This window comes from Sinohyriopsis cumingii, chromosome 12, assembly GCF_028554795.1.
Source record: "Sinohyriopsis cumingii isolate HCF-2022 chromosome 12, ASM2855479v2, whole genome shotgun sequence".
Lineage (NCBI taxonomy): Eukaryota > Metazoa > Mollusca > Bivalvia > Unionida > Unionidae > Sinohyriopsis > Sinohyriopsis cumingii.
Window position 1 is genome coordinate 112,648,977 of NC_142972.1, and position 25,515 is coordinate 112,674,491.

Here is a 25,515-nt window from a genome sequence, read left to right on the forward strand (position 1 = left end):
CTTGTCCACCATTGACCACTCAAGAGATCCATCGTATCGAAGCTCTCCTGAATCAGAGTGAGGAGACGAAACGAAGAAACGGTTATTTGTCAGACATTTTCAAGCAAAAAGTCAGGATCGAATTGACGACTTATTATTACCTGTGAAGAAGAAAAAAACAACACACAAAACATGGATACCTGGGAACTTTATTACCTTTTGAACCACAGTTCGTATACGGCTTCTTGGAATCCTGTCGTCTGTGCTAAAGATGAACTCCCTCATCGCAAACCTCAAGACCATCAAGCTTACGTGATCAACACTGACGACAGTCATCTCCAAGGAACCCACTGGGTAGCCGTCTACTTTCCTCAAGAAGGATGTGTGGAATATTTCAATTCGTATGGATTGCCCCCTTTGGAAGACGATATCATTGACTTTATGAGAAGAAATGCTCAGACCACCCGATTCAATAATGTGAAATTACAAGGCACAGATTCCTTGGTGTGTGGACAATATTGTGTGCATTTTCTGCATCATCGCAGCCTGGGCTATTCCTTAGAACATTTAGTGACTCATTTTGATCCTCGTTCTTCTTCTAGAAACGATGTGAAAGTAGATCGATGGTTTTGTGACCATTATGCTTATCTTTTGTCTCAAGCTAGGAAACGTAGTGTCCATCAATGGCCTAATGACTTCCAACAGTGGAAATCACAATTTCATTCACAGCGTTGTCAGCCCTGTTTAAAGTAGATTGTAAATTGAAAAAATGTTTGTCATTTGAAAAAAAAAATGTTTGATGTTATATGGTTGGATTATGGTTAAAAAATGTTAGAGTTGTTGGTTAGTGTTAAGTGATTTTTGAATAAAAAAAGGTTGTGTTTTGAAAAAAATGCCTTTGTCTTTTGTTGGATTATAAGAATGTTTGATTCATGCTCTTTGACTTCTTACTATCCCTCTCATGACACTCATTGAACGTTGCGGCTCGAAAACCGTAGAGGGATGTTTTCCTTCACGTCCGCGCTTTGACTTTAAGAACCGGGGTTGTTTCCAGTCTAACCATCCATTGTCGACTCATCCTCCTACGAAGATGTGCTCCAAACTAGCTAAGCTAAACGAAGCCTACGTGAATTTGCATAGGGTCAGACACAGTCTGATACCGAAGCCAGAAGAAATAGAGAATGTGAGAATGTTAAAAGTCACTGAAGACCTGATAGAAGAGCTCTTCAGAGAAGAAGTGAACAGGGAGAAAGAAGAATGGACAGAGAAGTACAGACTTCAGAGACAGCAGCAGCAACAGCAACAACAGCAACAACAACAACAGCAGCAGCAGCAACCTGAACCTGACAGAGGCTTTGTCGATTGTCGTATCGACACCAAAGAGTTCTTCTTCTCTTTCCGAAGAAGCAGACCTATCGTCAGAAAGTCTATCCTCAGAGGACATCTCATTCTTAGAAACTAAAAGATTGCCATAGCAAACAAAAAAACAGCCCTTTTCAGGGCTACCCCCAATACTCTAGAAAATAAATAACCATCAATTTGCCAATGTGTGTAGGTAGAGTAGTGTGAATATAAACACTAACTCTTTTTTATAGTGTGAGGTTATGTGTTTGTGTATAGGATTGTGTGTTAGTAAGTGCTCACGTACGTTGGTGTGGATAGTAGATTAAGATCATGTCTTTTTATTTTTGGTGTTTGAGGTGCGGGGAGAGTAGATTTAAGGTTAGATTACTTTGCGTATGTGGATAGTATATTGAAGTGATTAATGAACATTTTTTTTAGAATAGTGATGGGAAGTATAAAAAAGTGAGTAAGTGTTTCTTTTAGGTCCGCGCGTTGTTTTTGGTCATGATCTAGGTAAGATCAATTTTATGTTTTTAGGGGGATGTTTTCCTTCACGTCCGCGCTTTCACTATAAATTGAAACTCGCTGGACAGTCTAGCTACCCTGTTCATTCGTTGACAAAACAATGAATACCAGAATTGTGAAACTGCTAGAACTCCAGATGCACTTGGAATATGCCAGGCACATACTAAATGAACTGGCCGCGGAGGCCATTGTAGAAGAAGCAAGAATGAAAGAGGAGGAGGAGGAAAGAAGAAGAAGAAAAGAATAGGAGGAGAGAAGAAACAAAGAAGAGGAGAGAGGAAATTTCAGAATCCCAGAGACAGAAAATCGGGATTCTGAAGCCATATATTCCGCCTCTGCACTCCCAAGAAAAAAGGTGAAAGGAGACTGGGGAAGAAGATGCCTGTGTGGCGCCAGGCCAGGAAGGTGCCATCATTAGATAGGTGCATCTGGAGTTCAAAAAAAACCAACAGCCCTTTTCAGGGCTACCCAATAATCAAGAAAAGAAATAACCATGAATTTGCCAATGTGTATAGGTAGAGTAGTTTGAATATAAACACTAACTCTTTTTTATAGTGTGAGTGTAAGTGTTTGTGTGTTTGTGTGCTTGTGTTTGTAACTGCTCACGTAAATTTGTGTGAATAGTAGATTATGGGTTTCTTTATTGCTTCTTAGCGTATGTGGAGAGTATAGTTTGGGATTTATTATATGAAATGAGAAAGTGGGGGATGTTTTCCTTCACGTCCGCGCTTTTCGTATAAGAACACACAGTATTCGTCGTGCAAACCATTCTACAAAGAATAAAAAAGAAGATGGCTTCGAACCACCTTGACAAAATGCAAAAATTACAAGACGTTTTGGACAATTTGGGAATGATGGAGCAGATGTTAGTGAGACTCAATGAAGACCACTATTCCTATAGTCCCCATAGAGTAAAGATGGAGATCAACAATTTAAGAAAAGTAAAGGACATAATAAGTGGTGTCATGAAAGAGATAAAGGAGGGGAAGGAGGATGAAGAGGAAAGGATAAGGATAAGAGAATGGAATTAAAAAATTGAAAAAGAAGAAGAAAATGAGAAGAGGAAGAAAGAAGAGGAGGAAGAGAAGAAGAAAGAAGAGGAGGAGAAAAAAAAAGAAAGATAAGAAGAGAAAGAGTGTAGGAGAGAAAATAAGAAGTTGGTTGAGAAAAAGAAGAAATTAGAAGCAGAAGAAGAAAAAACCAAAGGTCCTTTTCAGGGCCACCCATATTTCTCGAAAAGAGAATGACTTTCCATTGCCTACCCCTTTTTTTAAATTTTTTTATTTTTATTTTTTATTTTTCTTTTTTAAAAAAATAAAAAAAATCCCATGTTCAATTCCCCTTGTCCCTAGACAGACCCACACTTTATTCCCCCATGTTCAATTCCCCTTGTCGCTAGAGTGATCCACGATTTCTCTCCATGTTCAATTCCCCTTGTCGCTAGAGTTGCCCACGATTTTTCTTCATGTTAAATTTCCATTGTCGCTAAAGTTGCCCGGGGGGAGGTCTGTAATGCTAATTGCCATTGTCGCTAAAGTGCCCCTATTCACTACTGGCGGCACATTAACCATTCGGCGACCGGTCGCCCAAAGGTTGATATTGTGCATGAGCGTACATAGTTTTACCTTTTGGCGAGAGTAAATAGGCGAGAAAAAATGTATGCTTGTCATTTATTTTATTTTACCACTTTTTCGTGTATTTTCATATACCTTTCAGTAGTCTATACAGTATTCACTATATTGGCACAATCATGACCCACACATATTCAATATACAACGATGTCGCCGAAAGGCTGCAATTTAGACGCTGTCGCCTAAAGGTCGGATTTGTGCATATATATATATATATATATATATATATATATATATATATATGTACACAGATATATATATATATATATATATATATATATATATATATATATATATATATATATATATATATATATATATATATATAGTTCTCTACTTGACATCAGGTCACAATTAGCATTTATAAAAAAATTATAACCAGTTGGAAAATTTTTTAATTCAATGATCCTGATGTTTTCAAATTAAATATCACGATCTGGATTACTGAGAAAATTCCAAAACTTAGACAAAAACAAAAAAAAAACAATTTTACTTCTTTTTTAATTATAATACTGATTTTAAACTCATACATAGAGAAAATAGTTTAGCTGTGTATAGTTGCTTACAATTGAGAAAATAAAGATGTCAGTTAGGGTCAAGGAGAAATTAATTCAATTATGGAGATTGTCAAGTTCAGCATACAATTCAACATTACAATACGACGTAATAGCAAATAACTCACAAACAAAGCAAATTAAATGCACATAAGATAATCAAATTAACATAACATGCAATATATATTAATATTTTATTATTATTTGTCTCGAATATTGCTGTTGTTAAGACATATTTTGGGGGTTAATTCTCGACCGGAGATAATTTCCATTCATTAATAACGCATGCTTTCGAATGATCTTTTTCTTCTGAACTCCTACATTTATCGGGATGGACTTATTTTCAAATTTATGTGACTCAGAGTTCCAGGTTGTTTATGTAATCCTAAAGACAACTGGTCGCCTTTTGAGTTTACTGGTTACAGGAAGAAATGTCAGAAAAATGCCTGACAATAACTTTTCTTCAAAGAACATAAGAAATGGATTGGTTTCGTTTAGGATAGAATTATTATAACCGAGGACTTTAACATGTTAATACTAAAATGAAGTAGAAAAGAATTTACATACGTTCTAAAATTCTAAATTTCTATTTAAGCTGAAATACTTAAACGAGTCCAATAAACAGACTACATACTATCCGATTGTTTGGTAACCATGGAATGCAATATTTCTTCGCATACATAAAACAAACTGAAGCAAATCATATTTACTTCAAATGCGACATTGATTGTGATCGTTCCATAAGGGTCTCACAATTATGCACAATGCGAGAGAGGTTATGTCCACTGACATCCACATGCATCATTGTAAATAGCGCCATCGTTGCGGGAAGTAATGGGGGAGATGTGCATTTAATGCTTGGTGAACAAAGAATATTCATGGTGAATACAGTCATCAAAAGAGATAAAACTCACGAAGCATGAAAAGAGATACCAAATATGAATTCTACTATATTGCTTTCACAAGTTATTCATCAAAGTCACAGTATATTTCTTTGAGGTCCGTGTCATTTAGGTTCAATTGCCAAATGTTACATGGAAATACTTCCAAATACGAGTCCAAATTTAATTAATATTGATAACTAATGCATTTATACAAATATTTCGGTTCCACTGAGCTGGACGTCTACCGTATGGTACATGTCATTTTCGCCTGCTAAATATTTCAATTCCAGAATAGACAAATATTTTCGTAATTTAAATGTATTAATGTTTATGCAGGGAAGACATTCGTAAGTGTACTATACCATTTCTTCGACCAAAGGAAGTTCTTCAGCGGGGGCAATAGCGTTTTGTCTCCTACTGTGTCGAAAAGATTCACTTGCTACATGAATTATTCAGTCACAAATTGTGTTCCAGGAGGGTCGAATGACAAAGTGGCCTTCATTATCTGACCAGGTTCCTCTGGTGTACTGCCGTATCAGATTTTGTATTGTAACAATTGCCCTAGATGTGTCGGTATGCTGCTTCATTAGACTTACAACTTTCCTATGTCTATCAACGGCAGCAACACATTCTTCCTGGCTCCAGTGAGACTTGAGAAATGACGATGTTATTACAGGGACTACGACTAGACTCTCAGAAATACATCGATGTATTTCTTCTATGATGCGCATTCCAGGAATAAAACTATCACATCCAGTGCATACTAGTTCCTTTTCAGTGTGGAACGTTTCCTGGAGATACTTTTTTTAAAGAAGGCAGGATATTTTTCTCTACGATTTCAGCGTCTTGGCTGCAATATGAAAGAAATACAAGAACTCTAAAAGTTCCGTTCTCCTGCAGAATTTCTCTTTTCAAGTATTCAAAGTCCTGATTCAGACGTGCCGATTTACGCCGACGATTGATCGTAATGGCGAAAGTAAATATGCTTATTATTAGTGCAACTGATGACGCAACTCCAATGCCGATAGTCTTTGCAAGCCTGCAGTTTTTTTTACCGTTTCGAAAAGTTCATTACTTAATAACTTTTCGTTATTACCATATGTACATGACAATGCTGTCCTATTGACGATGTCAATATCTGTAAACAAAATCCATTCCATAAACACAAGTGTGTCACAATCGCACACGAACTGATTCTCCAATATATTAATCGTTAAATATTGTGGAATTATTGAATGTGATTCTTCGAATTGTATATCTTCGGCAGCGTTGTATCCATACCTGTACCGCTTTCCTACAAGACTTTTATCTTGGAACTGTTTGAGCAAAATGTTTGTCACAGAGGTTCTCTGATTGCTTGCATTGTTTTGTTTCCAAAATATTTGCTCCAATTCATCCAAGACGGTCGCAGGTAAACTTTTCAGCCGATTCTTTCTTAAATTAATTAACTTCAGATCTGCTACGTTGCGGAGATCGATAGCAAAGTATGCGAGATCGTTCTCACTCAGATCAATAATGCGTAGCTTTGAATTGGATGCGAATAAATTTGATGGTATGAAAGTAAGATGGTTATCACGTAGGAAAACTATCTCAAGGTCTTTATTTTGGCAGAACAAATAGGAAAAATCGTTCATATCCTGCATCGTGATTAATAGGTTAGTGGACAAATCTAGAATTTTCAGTGAAGGAAAAATGCTTAAACTATTTGATGATATATATTCCATATCATTACTCGCTAGGTTCAGTGTCTCCAATTCATGTGCACGACAGGCTCTAGGAAATGTAATATTACAAATTGTTATCCCGTTTTTGCTTAAGTCCATCATTTTATAAAATTTGATGTCACAATTCTCAAAACTGTATTTTACATTCCGCCATAGTTGAGTATATCGATTCATTATACCCTGGGCAAACAAATACATTACAGTTGGAAAGAAAGACACTTGCCTCAGCTTTTCCTGTCGCGTCGAAAAATAGTTATGATTATAATACTGGAAACCAGTAAGATCCATAAGCTCGATATTTTTTAATAACATTTTGCTCAAGGACAAAGGCGAAACTATTGTAGAATAAGACGAATTGAAGTATTTTAGATTTGCGAACACAATTTGTGCGATGTCATGGTCCACATAGATAACCTTGACTCCACTAATATCCATTTACGTAAGATTCTTTCCATGAAGAGCCTTCGAAAAGTTATCTCCCAGGTCAACATGCTGCCGAATTGCTTGGATTCCAACTAAAGACAAATACTTAAGATTACTCAGTTTATCAGTTAATGCTGCTTCTACTGTATATAGTTTTAGTCTTGGGTTCCCATCCAAATGAAGAGCTTCAACATTAGGTGTAGAATGAAATATATCTGGATCAATTGAATGAAGATCCGTACATGACGATATAGAGAGATATTTTAACTCGTTCAGTCCGTTAAGGAAACCCCTTTCAATCTGATCAGCGCTAGTAAATCCAAGAATGGAAAGTTCTGATACATTATTCCATGTTTGATGGTTGAAAAGTCCATCGGGGAAGGAATTTTCAATTTCATGTGTTCCCACCAGCGTAACTTTCTGCACATTTGTCGGTAATACAAGAGGGAAATCTGTGTTGTTGGCAATATTGTTGCAGAGATAATGAATTCCATTCACAGTACAAGTAGAACTTGCTTGATAAATAGGTATAACAGTCACTAAGATACTTAGGTACAGAATTAGTCTCCATTCTTTAGCTAGTCGATCAAATGTTTGAATCGAGTTGGAGATCAAAAATAAATGTTCATGTTTTAAAACAAAAGCCATGCCGGAAAGAATGAGATCAACTTTACAGTCAGCAGAATAATTTATATGGTCTTATCATCTTGAATGATCGGTTTTCTTTTCTCGATTAATTTTCTTACTTTGATGCCGTTCAGAGACGCTTTTCCTGAATAAGAAACAAATACATAAGATAAGATGGAAATACACAATTATAAACATATACTATTTGTCAGATTCCATATATACGATTCCTTCACTTCTGTGGAAAACAATCTTGATTTGTAACTAAAATTCTTCAATTTAGTTTATATTCTTCTTCAGGCGTAACAAACTGATAAGAGCATGTCAGGGACATTTTTTACAAAGAACGTAAAAGAGGTTACACTTAGAAATTATTTGGTCCCAATGAATATCGTATATCTATTTCAATAAATAAATATCACTGTTGATCGTTTTTCATTCGAATTTTCATAGAGTTTCAAATAAGAGAAGAAAAAGAAAAAAAAAAAACTACTTGATTCCGCAAATCGAAAGTTGTATCATATTTGCAGTAGTTCATTGATATTTGGCTGGGCAAAGTAAAACATTTCAGTTCAATGACTCCTGGATGAATTATCACATTGTCTCGCCGATATCAATCCAATATTGTGGAAGTATAATTTAACTGGCGAGCGTCGATAAATCAGATTGTTCTGAAATTTCGCACATGGACATTCCTTGCTGCATACATAGCCATTTTGGGTATAAACCTCTCTGAAATCATCTGAGTGACAAATATCGATAAAAGTGATAGGCAACAAGCTTTGTAATATATAACATATCAATTGTTCCCTAGAATACAAAAGTACAAAGTGAGACCCATAATGATCCATTAATTACAGGAACAAGTCATAGTAAGTTAAAATTCTGAATAAAATGCAGTATAAGTCCAAACAAATTTCAAAATTGAAGTTGATTACGTTTCTGTGGTAGCTATTAAACTAGTGATAAGTCAACAGTCTTTTCTTGAATCACGGATATATAATTCCAGGTTTGAATATAATATAAATTCCAGTGAATGTCTCTATTCAAGAATTTTATCAGAGAACCTTTCTATTTCTAGAGAAAATGATCACGTGAATGCAAATATTACAACAAAAACGATTCCAGCCCACAACTACTGATCAAAATATATTATATACAATTTGAAAGTGCTAAATGTTATAGTACGAATGACCAAATATTATATAGCTTTCCATTTGACCTCAAGTCAGGTTTAACACTTTCTAAAACAAACCATTTTCTAATGGAAAATAACTTTCTAGAATGATTCTGATGTTTACAAAATCAAAACCATAATTCTATAAAATTCACTTAGGGAAGTCCTGAACCCTGACCCAAATAGATATATTTACTTCTTCTAATAATAAAGATAATTATATTAAGCCCATTCACATATATAATAATTTAGTTATGTATTAGTTGTTTATATAAAATGAAATACAAAGGGTCAAACAGGTCAATCAGAAATGAACTCAATTTTGGACATGGTCAAGTCCAACAAAGAATGTTACATTACAAAAGATTGTAATGAAATACATTTTTAGAAACCTAAAACACAAAGAATTAAATTAAATATTCATAACAATATATATATATATATATATATATATATATATATATATATATATATATACATAATTTGTTTCAAAACTTTCTACATGTTCTTAGTGAAATATTCAAACCACTAACGTTTATGAAGCCAATGGTTGTATTGGGAAAACCCATAGTGCTGCGTGTAACATATTAATTTAAATTACTCACGTGATCACTTACATTCACAATGGATCATACGAAACAACAACACATTTTTTTGAAGCCGAGCGGGTGTCTATCAAAAAAGAAAATCAGTTAAGAAATTTTTTATGTACTCGGGTCACTTTCGCATGCATCGAATCTCAAAACATTGATTTCATGTCTTGTCACATATTTAACTTATAGATCCTTTGCGTGCAACTGATGCCAATTTTCTAGGTACAAACCTTGGTAAATGCAAACATTGCAGAGAGGCTAATTCATTAAAAAAGACATTCTCTTAAAATATCAATTTCATTCAGTATAAAAATAAATACTTTGTTTATAGTTATATTTAACGTTATTACGCAACTGTGATCTATAAGATAATACATTCCTGTAGACTATATATGTGTGAATTTGAAAGTCGTATGATAAGTATAGACGTACATAATTACAGTTAAGTCTTATGATATGTATTGACGTACATAATTACAATTCAGTCTTATGATATATATTGACGTATATAATTTGTCTTATGATATGTATTGACGTAGATAATTACTGTTAAGTCTTATGATATGTATTGACGTACATAATTACAGTTAAGTCTTATGATATGTATTGACGTACATAATTACAATTCAGTCCTATGATATATGTTCACGTATATAATTTGTCTTATGATATGTATTGACGTAGATAATTACTGTTAAGTCTTATGATATGTATTGACGTACATAATTACAGTTCAGTCTTATGATATGTATTGACGTACATAATTACAATTCAGTCTTATGATATATATTGACGTATATAATTTGTCTTATGATATGTATTGACGTAGATAATTACTGTTAAGTCTTATGATATGTATTGACGTACATAATTACAGTTAAGTCTTATGATATGTATTGACGTACATAATTACAATTCAGTCCTATGATATATGTTCACGTATATAATTTGTCTTATGATATGTATTGACGTAGATAATTACTGTTAAGTCTTATGATATGTATTGACGTACATAATTACAGTTCAGTCTTATGATATGTATTGACGTACATAATTACAGTTTTCTTATGATATGCATTGACGTACATAATTACAGTTAAGTCTTATGATATATATTGAGGAACATAATTACCGTTAAGTCTTACGATATGTATTGAGGTACATAATTACAGTTAAGTCTTATGATATGTATTGACGTACATATTTACAGTTAAGTCTCATGATATCTATTGACGTACATAATTACAGCCTAGCCTTATGATATGTATTGACGTACATAATTACAGTTACGTCTTATGATATGTATTGACGTACATAATTACAGTTAAATCTTATGATATGTATTGACGTACATAATTACAGTTGTCTTATTATATGTAATGACGTACATAATTAGAGTTAATTCTTATGATATAAAATTGAGGAACATAATTACAGTTAAGGACTCACGGTACTAATTCCACTCCAATGGTAAACATATGGAAACACTATCATATTCAAAATTCAATAACTTAAAATTTATGGGTGCTGATAATGACACCTATAATTTTTCGTGCACATCTAACCTTGGTGCAAGTTTATGTGTGGAGAACACCATATGACCCGCGGCAATTTGTTTACATACATGTGCATGAAACACGTGTTATTGATTCTGCACCAAATGAATCAGGTGCTACTTTCAGTATTGAGTACTCCTGAGTCAAGCCTGTAAAAATGCTAAAATTGCATCAGTAGAAATTTGTCAATATTTTTCTTACATTACATATAGGATAAGCTCTCAAAAGATATTTTTCCTAAAATTTTAGTTTTCATTATTAACCAATTATGGACCACCAAACCTGTAAATACTCTATCATTTCTTCACCCATTTCTAGACTGGTTCACAGTTCTTCCGTATAATTAGTACCGTGTGTCCTTAAGTCTTATGATATGTATTGACGTGCATAATTGCAGTTATGTCTGATGATATGTATTGACGTACATAATTACAGTTCAGTCTTATGATATGTAGTGACGTACATAATTACAGTTTTCTTATGATATGCATTGACGTACATAATTACAGTAAAGTCTTATCATATGTATTGACGTACATAATTACAGTTCTTACATGTATAGACGTACATAATTACAGTTAAGTCTTATGATATGTATTGACGTACATAAGTACAGTTAAGTCTTATGATATATATTGAGGAACACAATTACCGTTAAGTCTTACGATATGGATTGAGGTACATAATTACAGTTAAGTCTTATGATATGTATTAACGTACATAATTACAGTTAAGTCTCATGATATCTATTGACGTGCATAATTACAGCTCAGCCTTATGCTATGTATTGACGTACATAATTACAGTTACGTGTTATGATATGTATTGACGTACATAATTACAGTTAAATCTTATGATATTTATTGACGTACATAATTACAATTGTCTTATTATATGTAATAACGTACATAATTAGAGTTAATTCTTATGATATAAAATTGAGGATGATAATTACAGTTAAGTCTTATGATGTGTATTGACGTGCATAATTACAGTTAAGTCTGATGATATGTATTGACGTACATAATTACAGTTACGTGTAATGATATGTATTGACGTACATACTTACAGTTAAGTCTTAAGATAATTATTGACCTTCATAATTATAGTTAAGTCTTATGATATGTATTGACGTGCATAATTACAGTTAAGTCCTATGATCTAGGTTGAGGAAGATAATTACAGTTAAGTCTTATTATATGTATTGAGGTGCATAATTACAGTTAAGTCTCATGATATCTATTGACGTACATCATTACAGTTAAGTCTTATGATATGTATTGACATGCATAATTTCACTTAAGTCTTAAGACATGTATTGACGTACATAATTACTGTTAAGTCTTATGATATATATTGACGTACATAATTACAGTTAAGTCGTATGATATGTATTGACGTCCATAGTTACACTTCTTATAATATGTGTTGACGTAGATAATTACACTTGCATTATGATATGTGTTGACGTACGTAATTACATTTGACTTATGATAAGTAGTGATGTACATTATAACAGCTAAGTCTTATGACATGTATTGACGTACATAATAATTACAGTTAAGTTTATGATATGTATTGACGTAGATAATTACAGTCAAGTTTTATGATATATATTGACGTATATAATTACAGTCAAATCTTATGTTATGTATTGACGTACATAAGTACAGTTAGGTCTTATGGCATGTATTGACGTAAATAATTACAGTTAAGTCTTATGATACATATTGAGGTACAAAATTACAGTTAAGACGTATGATATGTATTGACGTTCATAATTACCATTTTTATGATATGTATTGACCTGTACATAATTACAGTTGTCTTAAGATATGTGTTGACTACGTAATTACATTTGTCTTATGATATGTATTGATGTACATTATTACAGTTGTCTTATGATATGTATTAACGTACATAATTACAGTTAAGTCTTATGATATGTATAGACGTACGTAATTACAGTTATGTCTTATGATATGTATTGACGTACATAAGTACAGTTAAGTCTTCTGATATATATTGAGGAACATAATTAGCGTTAAGTCTCATGATGTTTTGAGGTACATAATTACAGTTAAGTCTTATGATATGTATTGACGTATATAATTACAGTTAAGTCTCATTATATCTATTGACGTACATAATTACAGTTAAGTCTTATGATATTTATTGACGTACATAATTACAGTTAAGTCTTATGATATGTATTGAGGTACATAATTACAGTTAAGTCTTATGATATGTATTGACGTACATAATTACAGTTAAGTATCATGACGTCTATTGACGTAGATCATTACAGTTAAGTCTCATGATATGTATTGACGTACATAATTACAGTTAAGTCTCATGATATGTATCGACGTACATACTTACAATTAAGTCTTATGATATGTATTGACGTACATAATTACAGTTAGGTCTTAAGATATCTATTGACGTACATAATTACACTTAAGTCTTATGATATATATTGACGTTCATTATTACATTTTAAGAGTGCGTTATGAGCAAGCACCGGGTTATACACAGTTCTAACTGCTGCTACAAATTTGTAGTTTTGCAAATTTTATGTTTGCTTACCGTTAACAAGAATTTAATTATTTTAAAAACAAATTTATCTTGAGTTTAAAGAAAACAAAATATCCAATTGAAAGCACCCTCCCCCCAATACTGGCTGGTTCCCCCTGGACTTCAAGTTGAAAGATGGTCCCAAATATTCAACAGACAAACCATACCATCTTTTATGTAACGAACTGAAATTGTGGATCAACATTTATATGACTAATGCGGTCATTACTTTGTAAAGTCAAAGATCAATTGAACATAGTAATAATTAAAGGTTAAAAGGCTGAAGATATGCATGTAAACAACATAGAAAAAAGCGTGGGGGAAGGTCAGTATGTGCATATAGCGTTTATTTTTGCATAAAAAATCATATTGTATTTGCCTGTACTTGTAATTCCTCCTTGACATATATCATATATGATATAATTAATTTTGCATTTCAAACTGCAATGCCTACTATTATGCAAGCTTAGTTGTGGGATTGTATATTTGTTATTGACGGAATAAACATGCAACAGTCACATTCATTCAAACCGTATGATCAACCAACCTCTTCCATACTTTGGAATATTTTTCCGACTGTCTGCACTGCTAGATCCCTGTTACGTCTACAAAACCCTGCATTACCTTTGTAATAAGTACAATGTGATTTCCGTAAGGAAACTGAAAACATGCGGTTAGTTTTGAAACTATCGAGATGGATCTTTCGGAAGCTGATTAGGCCAATAAATAAGCATGTGCATCACGCTGAACGGTATCACTTCGGCGGTTACAATTAGAAGTTTTCAAAATATCTTGCTAATATGTGGGGCTATTGTATTTAATTATCTATCAATCAAAGAACATGCTACTCAACACTGATTACTTTTTAAAAAAGTCCCATACAACATTAATATCAGGGTGTACACCTTACATTGTAATATTTGGATTAAGTGTAAATAATTCCCACTAATTACAATTAAACTTTTGCTGCCATTTGTCTGACATGTGAGAAACCTCATCATTCCTGGCACAACAGACACATATTCTTTGCTTACAATATATCGACAAATTATTTTTAACAACCCATATGTTATTGGGTGTAGGATAATACAAACACAAGGAAATGAAAAATAGGACATAATGCCATTTGCCAGAACAGGTTTGAACTTTTTAAACCGTCATAAATATAGTAGCCTATTTTAAAATGGGATAGGGGAAAACATAAATCAGAACTATTAATATTTACTTTAATTAAGGAATTTCATGATAATACAATACTTGTATGGCTCAGATTTGATGTAATTCACAAAATAATAGTAAAATACAGTACACTCAATTCTCAGTCTATCTCTATGCTAGTAATTCTCTATTTCCAATGGATATGGTATACTTTAAAAATGCAAGTGATAAATATGAGCTGAAGGATTTCATGCAATGGATTAATAGTGTGTAATGATGTTTATAAAAGTGAGGTGAAAAACAAATGTGCGTGCAATAAATTATTATATCATTAGGCAGAATAATCTCCTTATCTGTTACAGTTATGATCTAACATCTAATAGGCACGAAAAATTTCATTTATCTACTCAAAGGGTGTCCACACTAAGCTTAAGAATCAAATGGTCCATGGCGACACAAAAAGATGTATATTTGTAATGGTTAAAACAAAACGTTTAAAAAGGGATAAACTTATACTGGGAGAGGGAATTATGTCCCTTATTTTAATTTTAAGGGGTAGGAGGTGTGCGTTGTCCTTGTGGTAATTTATATGTAACCGAGAGTCTTTATAGGTAATCATGGTGTATGTCCTATTAGGCAAAAATGACTTTAATCCAAATAGTCAGTCATGTATAGGTAAACTACCCTAATCAAGGATACAAAACACACCCGACCCCTAAACTGATAATACATTGTGTAGTATCTCCACCACTTAAATTGCATGTATATTAAATCAAAAGTCAATATTTAATCTACATTATGCACTCTATCTAAGAATGATGCAAGTTACTGTGAGCTATTTTGGCCCATTTTGCAACAGGAGGTACTGACGGAATAAACATGCAGCAGTCACATTCAGTCAAATTGCATGATCAAACAACCTCTGCCATACTTTGGAATATTCTTCCGACTGGCTGCACTGCTAGATCCCTGTTACGTCTACAAATCCCTGCATCACATGTGTAGTAATTACAATGATCTTTCTGTAAGGCAAGGGTAAACCCACGATTACGTTTGAAAATATCGAGACGGCTTTTCTTGGAGCTGACTTGGCCAATATATACGCGTTCGCATCACGCTCGAAGGTATCATTTCAGAGGTTATCCCTAGAAGCGGGCAAAATATCTTACTAATATGTGGGTTTATGGTATTTCATTATATATGCAAATGGTGCGATACGTGAAAACGATGATATTACAAAATAAACTTAAAATATATTTTAGTGATATAAACATACACGCTACTTACAAAGATATACGTAATAAACACGATGTCTCCGCAAGGTTGCACCGTGAATAAAACTAAAACAATTACAATTGAATCATCTAAGCATTCTTTTAAAACAATTTGACTTAAAAATATGTTTTAACCTTATCAATCTCTCAATTATATATATCAAGTGACTAATACAGTTTTATTTTCACAGAAACAGTAGAAAAACTTGTCTGAGTTTTGGGCAACACTAGATGTATCCTATAATTGACCGCAGTCGCCTAGGTTACTCATATGTTGCGATATATATATATATATATATATATATATATATATATATATATATATATATATATATATATAATTTGATTCTAAACTTCCTTCATGATATTCTTGAAATATTTAAACAATATACAGTTTATGATGACAATGGTTGCATTGGGAAAACATTAGTTCCGCGCGTAATATATTAATTTAAGTTACTCATGTGATAACCTTTAGTCACAATTGATCATATGTAACGACAATGTAGTTTTTGAAGCTGAGTAGGGGTCTGTCCAAATATGAGAAGAGTTAAGAAGCATATTTCATTTACTTGAGTCAACTTCGCACGCATCGAAACTGAAAATATTTATTTATATCTTGTCACTTATATAAATGTATAGATCATTAGCGTTCAATGGGATTATATACAGCTGTCTATTCTAATCTGACTGTCAATTACTAAGCTTTTAAACATCCTCTGTCTTCAAAGTTGTGCAGACAGGCTTATGTTTCTATCCAACATTAAGCGTAGGACATATGCTTGTATACGAATTATATAACTCTTTGTATCAGATCTGAAAGCTGAATCCAGAATTAGTCTAGGTAAAAACCGTGCTAATTGCGAACATTGCAGAGAGGAAATTGATTAAAGAAGACATTATTTAAAACAGATCATTTTAATTTTCGTCTAAAATTGAATAATTTCTTTAAATTTATTTTTGAAGTTCACACACAACTGCGAACTATAAGATACATCATTCCTGTTGGTTATACATGTGTCATTTTCAAAATCTTATAATATGTACTGACGTACATAATTACAGTTTGGAAATATTTTATGAGTGAAAACCGGGTAAAATACAGTTCGGACCGTTGCTACAAGGTGTAGTGATACAAAGTTAATGTTTGCTTACCGTTAACAAGAATGTATTGGTATCAGCGAAGTAATTTAATGCCATGAATGAAAAGAGCCTCCCGTCGCATTCGCAATTAGCGTGTATGTAACATATAAAGCAATATATATATATATATATATATATATATATATATATATATATATATATATATAACCTGTTCGTAACTACCTTACTGGCCGTAGTGTAATATTCTAATAATTTACTACACACGAAAGAGAACTGTTATATTCGGACAACCCAACATTAAGTTAATAACTTGTACAATAAGTCAAACATAAAATCCATGATAGTAAACGATAATATATATATCTTGAAGCGCCAGCAATGTTCTGTAAGATATTAGAGATCAATGTAGAACCCTGTTTATGCTATATTAGCCAAGTTCACCATTACGATAGATAAGATAGTGGTTGAGTTAAGAAAACCCCAAATTGCGAACATATATACAAAGAATAAAGGCAAACAAACATTACATATATAATTATGCATTCTGAAATAGCAAAGTAGTTGGGTGAACACGCTAGGTACTTGATATTGTTTCAACGTTGGCATCATGAGAAGGAATGAAATTGCGAAGACCATCCCCAAACATATCTCACAAAATTCTCTTTGTGCCATTAGACTGAACAATGAATGAAAATACAGTTTCTATTGTTGCTAGGATATCAATATCAGACTGATATTTTCTAATTGAATTTGATTGAAAGAGACTCAGAATATAATCTGTTCGAAGTGATAAAATATTCATTAAAATCACTTTTTACGTTCTGATTAAGCTATGTTTTCCTCCTCTACTGAACGACCTGATTTTCATTGTTAGCGAAACTCTTATATTTGTTCATTTATGAAAAGACTATATTGCCCTTATTGAACTTTTACTTATGTTTGTTTGGCAAGATGTAAGATATTTGCTTGCGTTAAGTTAGCAAGAGCACAAACCAAATCTTGATAGGTACTAAGAATATCGTCACAATTTGCCTGTTCCTGAAGTCCCATAAAGCTATATTAAGCACTCAAAGTGAGTGAAATATTTGATTTGTTGTTGTTGTTGTTCTAGGGTTTAACGTCATTTTACAACACGATATTCACTATATATGGTGATCATTATAACTCGTGGAGGAAGAACCCTGGAAAACCCAGAGAAGCTACTGGCAGGCTTTCGCACATACCCAGGCTATCCGAGCCTTGGGTTCGAACCCAGCAGACATAGGTGATATGGCACTAATCCGGAACGCAGAAACAACGGCCATAAAACTTTTGAAGCTAACGCTTTGTTGATCCATGTAATTGAAGATTTCGAACAGCTTAATATAAATATGCTAGTGTCGGACCATTACATGTTTCAACTTAAATGGAATTGCAATGTAATTATTTCCCCAAAGTTATTCGCCCTTTCGTATACTTATGATATATGAGTGTAAGGCAGCATCGCCCCATGGTAAAAGTAACGACCGACTTAAGCACACCTCTTGCACAGACGTTAGTAAGTTCCTAGGGATACACTTTTCGCTAGACGGTTCCAGAACGTTAGCCTTACCTTTAGGTGATGCTGTCATACCTGTATGCGACGGCAATTTATAACAAGGTAAATAAAAGATGGATATACGAATGTTCTGATATGACATCGATTAATAGTAAAATTAAAATTAGTATTCTGAAGGATTTAATGCCATGAGTCCGAAAACGAGTGATTTTACGTAACATCTACATACAATGTTCAGCTGAAGTAAATGTGTTCATTGCTAGCGAGGGTCATATAATCCGAGTTGAAAATAGGCTGAAGCTTAAATTGAAAAAGTGTCATATACTGTTGGTATCCGCTAGCGGTAATTTTAAAAAAAAAACATTGGCGGCGACCCATTTATCAGGTCTTTATAGTGCAAAGAAATTCAAGGTTTCTTACATGTCAGAAAATGGCAGTAGCAATTAAGTTAAAAGCAGTGCAAATCTTATACACGTAGGTGCTATATATGTGGTCCAAGGTTGACATTGCCTGGGTGGGAGTGGGATACAAGCCCCCAACTCATCAACCCCATACGGCTTGCACATCTGATCGCCTCTGTCAACAAAAATTCAGCTCCTGGCCTTCGCGAGTGGCTTAGTTTCGAATTTTGGCTGTTTCGAAGACCATGTTTTCCACTAACAGGGGAGGGGATGAAGGCGGGCCACTGTGCCTTAAAACCAGTCTTTTCTGGTTGATGGGACTCTCAAACCTTGAATGGTAGCTCATGTTGGAGAATGAAAACTCCGAATCCAAAAGAATGTTGCCTTGCGGCTATACCCGCTGGACAGAAAATCCGGAAACGGAGTCCCTATGACGGTCTGATTTTAACGTCAAATCCAGCAACTCCTGCGACGCCGTTGCTGACAAACTGTATCGGCAATCGTAGTTCCCTTTAGTCCACCAGCTGAGTGGAGAGACAGGCTCTGCTGCATAGGCAACATCTGATGCTCCATACCACCCTGCCCAGGCTTCATAGCTCCACTGAAGAGGACACTCCAGGGCCATCGTTCGGCGTCGGCAGAATTGGTTAAATAGCAGTTAGACGGTTCTATGTCATAGCTTCATTGGCATAGAGCATGACGGACTGGGTTACTTACGATTGTGGGAGAGATCACCATGTCTAACTGGACAGCTACCGCCCGCCTCAAGCAGGGCCGTCCCAAGTCAGTAAGGTGCTGCCCGCCATGGCCTGCCTGCTTCACTGGGTGCGTGGAGCTTAGAGAATCATCTCGACAAATGGGCCACAAACTTCGCACCAGGATATACACAAAGAAGAAACAAGAAGTCTTCAACTCTTCGTTGTGCAACCTGGAATAACAGGAGCATGTTTCCTGGATTGACCGCTGTCTTACAACACAGATCGACTATGCACAGAAGACTGCCTTCATTGATATAGAACTCTTCCGACTAAACATCGACATTGTCTGCCTCCAGGAGACCCGATTGGCTGTCAGCGGCATCATCAGGAGAAGCCACTTACACGTTTTTCAGCAAGGGAAGCCCTCGAATGAATTTAGGCAGGACGGTGTAGGCGTGGCCGTAAAGAACACGCTAGTCTCCTACATTGAACCTCCGTCTACAGTTACTGAGATAATCCTTGCAGCCCGGTATCAACATCATTAGACCCGTTCAGCATCTATAGCGTGTACGTCCCAACCCTCTGGTCCACCCACGAGGAGAAAGTCGTGTTCTATGAGGCTATGGATCAGGCAATATACAGTATCCCCAGCAATGAAGGCTTACTCTCCTTAATAGGAGACTTCAATGCTAGCGTGGGAGCTGACCAAGAGGCCTGGTCCACCTGTCTCAGCTTTTACGGAAGGGGCAAGATCAACGAGAAAGGTCAGCGACTGTTGCATATGTGCTGCTCCCACAGCCTATATGGGACCAACACTTTCTTCACATGCAAGGAGATCCATCCACCAAGTGTCATGGAGACACCCACATTCACGCCACATACTCTAGCCACAACGGTGCCGACTGTAACAAGGACCATTCCCTTGTGGCCAGCAAGGTGTGATTATTACACAAAAATCTGCACCACGCCTATAAAGAGGGTCGCCCACGCACCAACACTTGCTGTACAAGCAACCCAGATAAAACACAGCCGTTCATCAGCAATCTGCAGGAAGCTCTCACGAAAGTGACACCTGATGACACCATCGACTCCAAGTTGTTCCAACTCCTTGACTATGTGTACAATTCAGACATCACTACTTACGGGAATGGGGAGCGACTAAAAGTTGACTGTTGAAACCAACTTGGAAAAGATGGAGCCCTTGACTTAGGTAAAGAGGAAAGCCCTGATGGCATACAAGGCTGCACCTAGCTCAAGAACAGCACAAGCCCTCCGGACTGCCATGAACAACGCAAATAAGACATCCTCGCCGCTGTGCCAACACCTACTGGCTGAACCTTTGCACCAGTATACAGCTGCCGAAACCGGAGATGCAAGAGGAATGTATGTGGGTATCAAGAAGTCGACAAGACCTGGCAAACACCGACCCCCTCAAGTTCAAGACGGGTGAAGTCATCACATACCAGGGGAAACAACTGCAGCGATCGGTTGAGCACTATATCGAGCTGTATGCAACCTAAATCATCCTCACTGACACTAAATACCATCCCAGACCTGCCTGTCATGGAGGAACTATACAACCCACTCACCCCGGAAGAGCTCGGAGAAGGCATTGATTGTGGGAAGAATTCTGGAAGTGACGACATTCCGCCTGAAGTCCTCCAGAGCGGGAAACCAGTACTGCTACAGCCCATCCTCTGCCTCTAATGGGAACATATATACATCCCACAGGACATGCTTGATGCTAACATCATCCCTTTGTGGAAAAAACAAAGGAGACGTAGCGACTGCAACAACTACCGGGGCATATACCTCCTCAGCATTGTCGGAAAGGTTTTATCCCGTGTTGACTTTGAGCGTTTGCAGAAAGTAGGCTCTCGCGTCTACCCAGAGTCCCAGTGTGGATTTCGAGGAGAAGTTTTGCGAGCAGCAGATGCCCCTCTACCTTGCCTTTATAGACCTCACGACGGCGTTTGACCGGGTTAGTCGGAGTGGACTGTTTAGATTCCATAACATATTGATTGCCAACCAACCAACGACTGCTTGCTGCCGTCACGCTGTTCCACGAGAACATTCACAGCACAGTTTGCTTCAATGGTGCAACATCGGAGGTATTTCCAGTCATCAGCCAAAGCAAACAAGGCTGTGTACTTGCGCCGACCCTCTACACCATGTTCTTCTCCATGCTTCTCCAGTACGCTTTCAAGGACTGGAGCGAGGGAGTGTACATCCATACCAGGGCTGACGGTGAGCTGTTCAACCTCGCCTGCCTCCTTGCTAAGACTAAAGTAACAGAGATAGTCATACGTGAATTGCTCTTCGCCGACGATGCAGCCTTGACATCATACACGGAATATAGACTTCAGTAGCTGCAGTGCAGCCCCTCCCACTCCTGTAAGAAATTTGGATGATTATCAGTTTGATGAAAACTACGAGCATGGCGCATGACACAGACTTCCCTCACCATCGATGAGTAATACTTGAAAGTTTTTGAGAACTTCACGTTCCTCGGATGCAACATCTCTACCTCACTCCCCATTGATTCTGAGGTGAACGGCAGGATTTCCAAGACACGAGAGAGAACTCAACAGCTTCCTCCTGAGATGCCAGCATATCTAGTGGCAGGACAAATTACCCAACATATACGTTCTTCATCCTCAGCGACAGGCGCATTCGCTGGCTCGTCCATGTCAAGATAATGGACATAGGTTGCATTCGCAAGGACTTGTTCTGTTCTGAGTAATAATTTCTATCCGGAATGTAGCCAACGGATCATTAATAATGTCGACTTGCTGCCTTATTAAAGCACTCGGAAACTCCTGATGTAAACGAGCGAACAGACTGATCCCATACGTGTTCTGGTCTCTTGAACTGTTCGTTTCGGTAAAAGCTGTGCAATCTACGTCCAGTTTTAAAACATTTAAAACAAATCTAAATAATAAAACTCATGCTCAAACGGAAGCATTGCGATTCTCGGTTACGGTAAACTGCAACAAAAATGTCGTTGAAAAAATATACTCTACCATGCACATTTTGCGACTGTGCTACTAAACAACCTCCAGCTTGATTGAAAACGTAAATAGGCTAACATCGGTTAAGACCACCGGGCAATTATCAGGTTAGACCTTGTACATCAATGAAAAATATTACTCAATTTTGAACATTTTTATTTATGATTGAAGCCAATTTTCATCCAAATACGTAATGCGCACAATCGACCTGGATAGTGTAGGAATACCTTAGTCAGTCCTGAACAACGTTGGAAATAATCTAATGAATCATAAGAACATATTTACATAGCGTCAGCTTGAAGATAAGACAACCATTCAACACATGTTCTCAGCCTACTTTGAGAATAACAAAGAAACAATTTTGTGGTCACAAATGTTATGATGATCACCAAAAGAAACAGTTAGGTATCTTTTCATATGCTCTGCTCACAGGAGTTTCTGTATCTTCTATCTGCATCAATCAATCTATATATCGTACCCATCCCAAGTATATTCAAAATTTATTACTTAATATTAATTTCTATCTCACCTTGCACGGATAACCAGTTATAATTGGATTTTGCGTTGTCTTGTACGGTTTATAATATGACATACACAATTCTAAGGGTATACTATATCGAGTTAGTGAAATCGAGGAAATAAATACTGTTGCTCATACCACGTTGACAGGTGCTTCCTTCATTCTGCAGGATTCTCACCACTACTCTTATATTTGCGCTTTTGGTACGCTATTCATTCATCCATTACAGATTGCCTTCTGGTGATATAACTAATGCATATGACAATATTGACAGTATCATTACGTCACACATTACAAACTAAGCGGCACGAAACAACACGCACCAAGTGTGTTGGTACAGAGGAATATTTATTTCTCTGAGAGATAAGTTTAAGCTGCAAGTCGACAATACAATCACTACGTATTACAATTACCAAGAATATGCACCCAACTGATATAATTACACAAATGATAACTCAAATGAACGAATGAAATAATAGAAGAATGCAACATCTTTGTTTAATGTATCACACATTTTTTAATTTTTGTACGCTCTAATTATCACTTTAATGAAGTCAAAATAAAATTTCAGTAGACATGGGCTGTGCAGTTCCTACTTTTCTATATACATTAATTTAAGTTAGCGACTGCTGTAACGTTTCAACTTATCTTTGTTTTGTACAATTTGTACAGTGGACTCCCCGTAGCTAATAATAGTTGTATTTATTATGTAAACTCCATTTAAGTTTAATTGAAACAACACTGATAATGTTACTTGAGCCTACATTTTGCAACTCAAGGTGAGAAAGATCATATTTGGTATAGGTCACTACGGTTATCTGGACAATTAATATAGTCATGGCGTAGCATATCCGTGTATACCTGTTACATTTTTTCACAGGTATTCAGTATAATTTATTTACAAAAGCGATCTTAACTGTAGTGACTCATCCATGTGGTTGCATGCGCAAGCTCAACTAACTTGCTATAACAATACCGACGTACAGGTAAGTGTACCCATCAACGGGTCATGCCTTTAATACAACAGATCCTACACGCTCATACTGTAATACAAATTGGTATGTACGAGTAGTAAGACCTATAATGACAACGTGCTGATTTATGCCGTCCCTACGTCTTGCCTTCGTTGTATTAAAATCATCATTGTTTGCAAAGATACAATCATGTTGAGATGTGTAATCAGGTCCTATGGCTTAAAAGTATATACATTCATGCTGATCATATATAATATTTAGGTTTTGTATGCAATCACCACGTGAAACTGACTCATAGTGAAATGGAAAAAATTTCACACATTCTAAAATAATGCGGTTGAATATCTGTTTAAAGAAACCAGCAATCCAAACAAACACACACACACACACACACACACACACACACATATATATATATATATATATATATATATATATATATATATATATATATATATATATATATGTGTGTGTGTGTGTGTGTGGGTGTGGGTGTGGGTGTGTGGGTGTGTGAATATATTGCAGTGTAAAAGGGGGCTGAGTTGCCGAGTGGTATATATATATATATATATATATATATATATATATATATATATATATCTACATATTGCAGTGTAAAAGGGGGCTATGTTGCCGAGTGGTCTAAAGCACTTACTTTTAAGGATCATTGCCATTTTACTTCTGTCTGCATGAGTTTGAGTCTCAAGTACGCCAATGTTGGTATATGAGAAAGCTCGCAGTAGCATCTCGACGGTCGATGCTTCTTTCGGGTTTTTCATGGCTTCTTCCTCCACGATTTGAAATGTCGCTTAACCTGAAGGCAACAACAACAACGGCAAATTGCGTCGGGTATTATGTGAACTTTAATTCCAAAAGCCGCTGTGGTTTGCTAAGAAAGTGAGTATTATCGTATAGAAGTATACTGGCTAGTATGAATAAAACAGTATTGAAAGATGTGCTGGATGTTGCCTGCTGTCGAAATAAATCAATGATTGATAATATATATATATATATATATATATATATATATATATATATATATATATATATATATATATATATATATATATATATATATATATATATATATATATGTGTGTGTGTGTGTGTGTGTGTGTGTGTGTTTGTTTGGATTGCTGGTTTCTTTAAACAGATATTTGTGTGAATAAAAAAATGTTTGCATGTATTTAAACGTAGCTTGACATTCCTTTAAAAATAATACTTTTCACTAAAAGAATCAGTCC

General features: G+C 35.4%; 1 long non-coding RNA gene across 2 annotated transcripts in view; it reads right to left on the minus strand.

Annotated features, from left to right (window-relative positions):
• Nucleotides 1-3,963: 3,963 nt before the first annotated feature.
• Nucleotides 3,964-25,515, minus strand: part of LOC149787266 (uncharacterized) — a 28,740-nt gene continuing 7,188 nt past the window's right edge. The window contains exons 2-3 of one of the 2 annotated variants that reach the window (XR_016425140.1): nucleotides 9,486-9,540; nucleotides 3,964-7,836 (exon numbers count right to left, since the gene is read on the minus strand). This is a non-coding gene — a long non-coding RNA (uncharacterized LOC149787266). Of the gene's footprint in view, nucleotides 7,837-9,485; nucleotides 10,048-25,515 lie in introns of those variants that run through there. The other variant, XR_016425139.1, reaches the window with a different exon arrangement.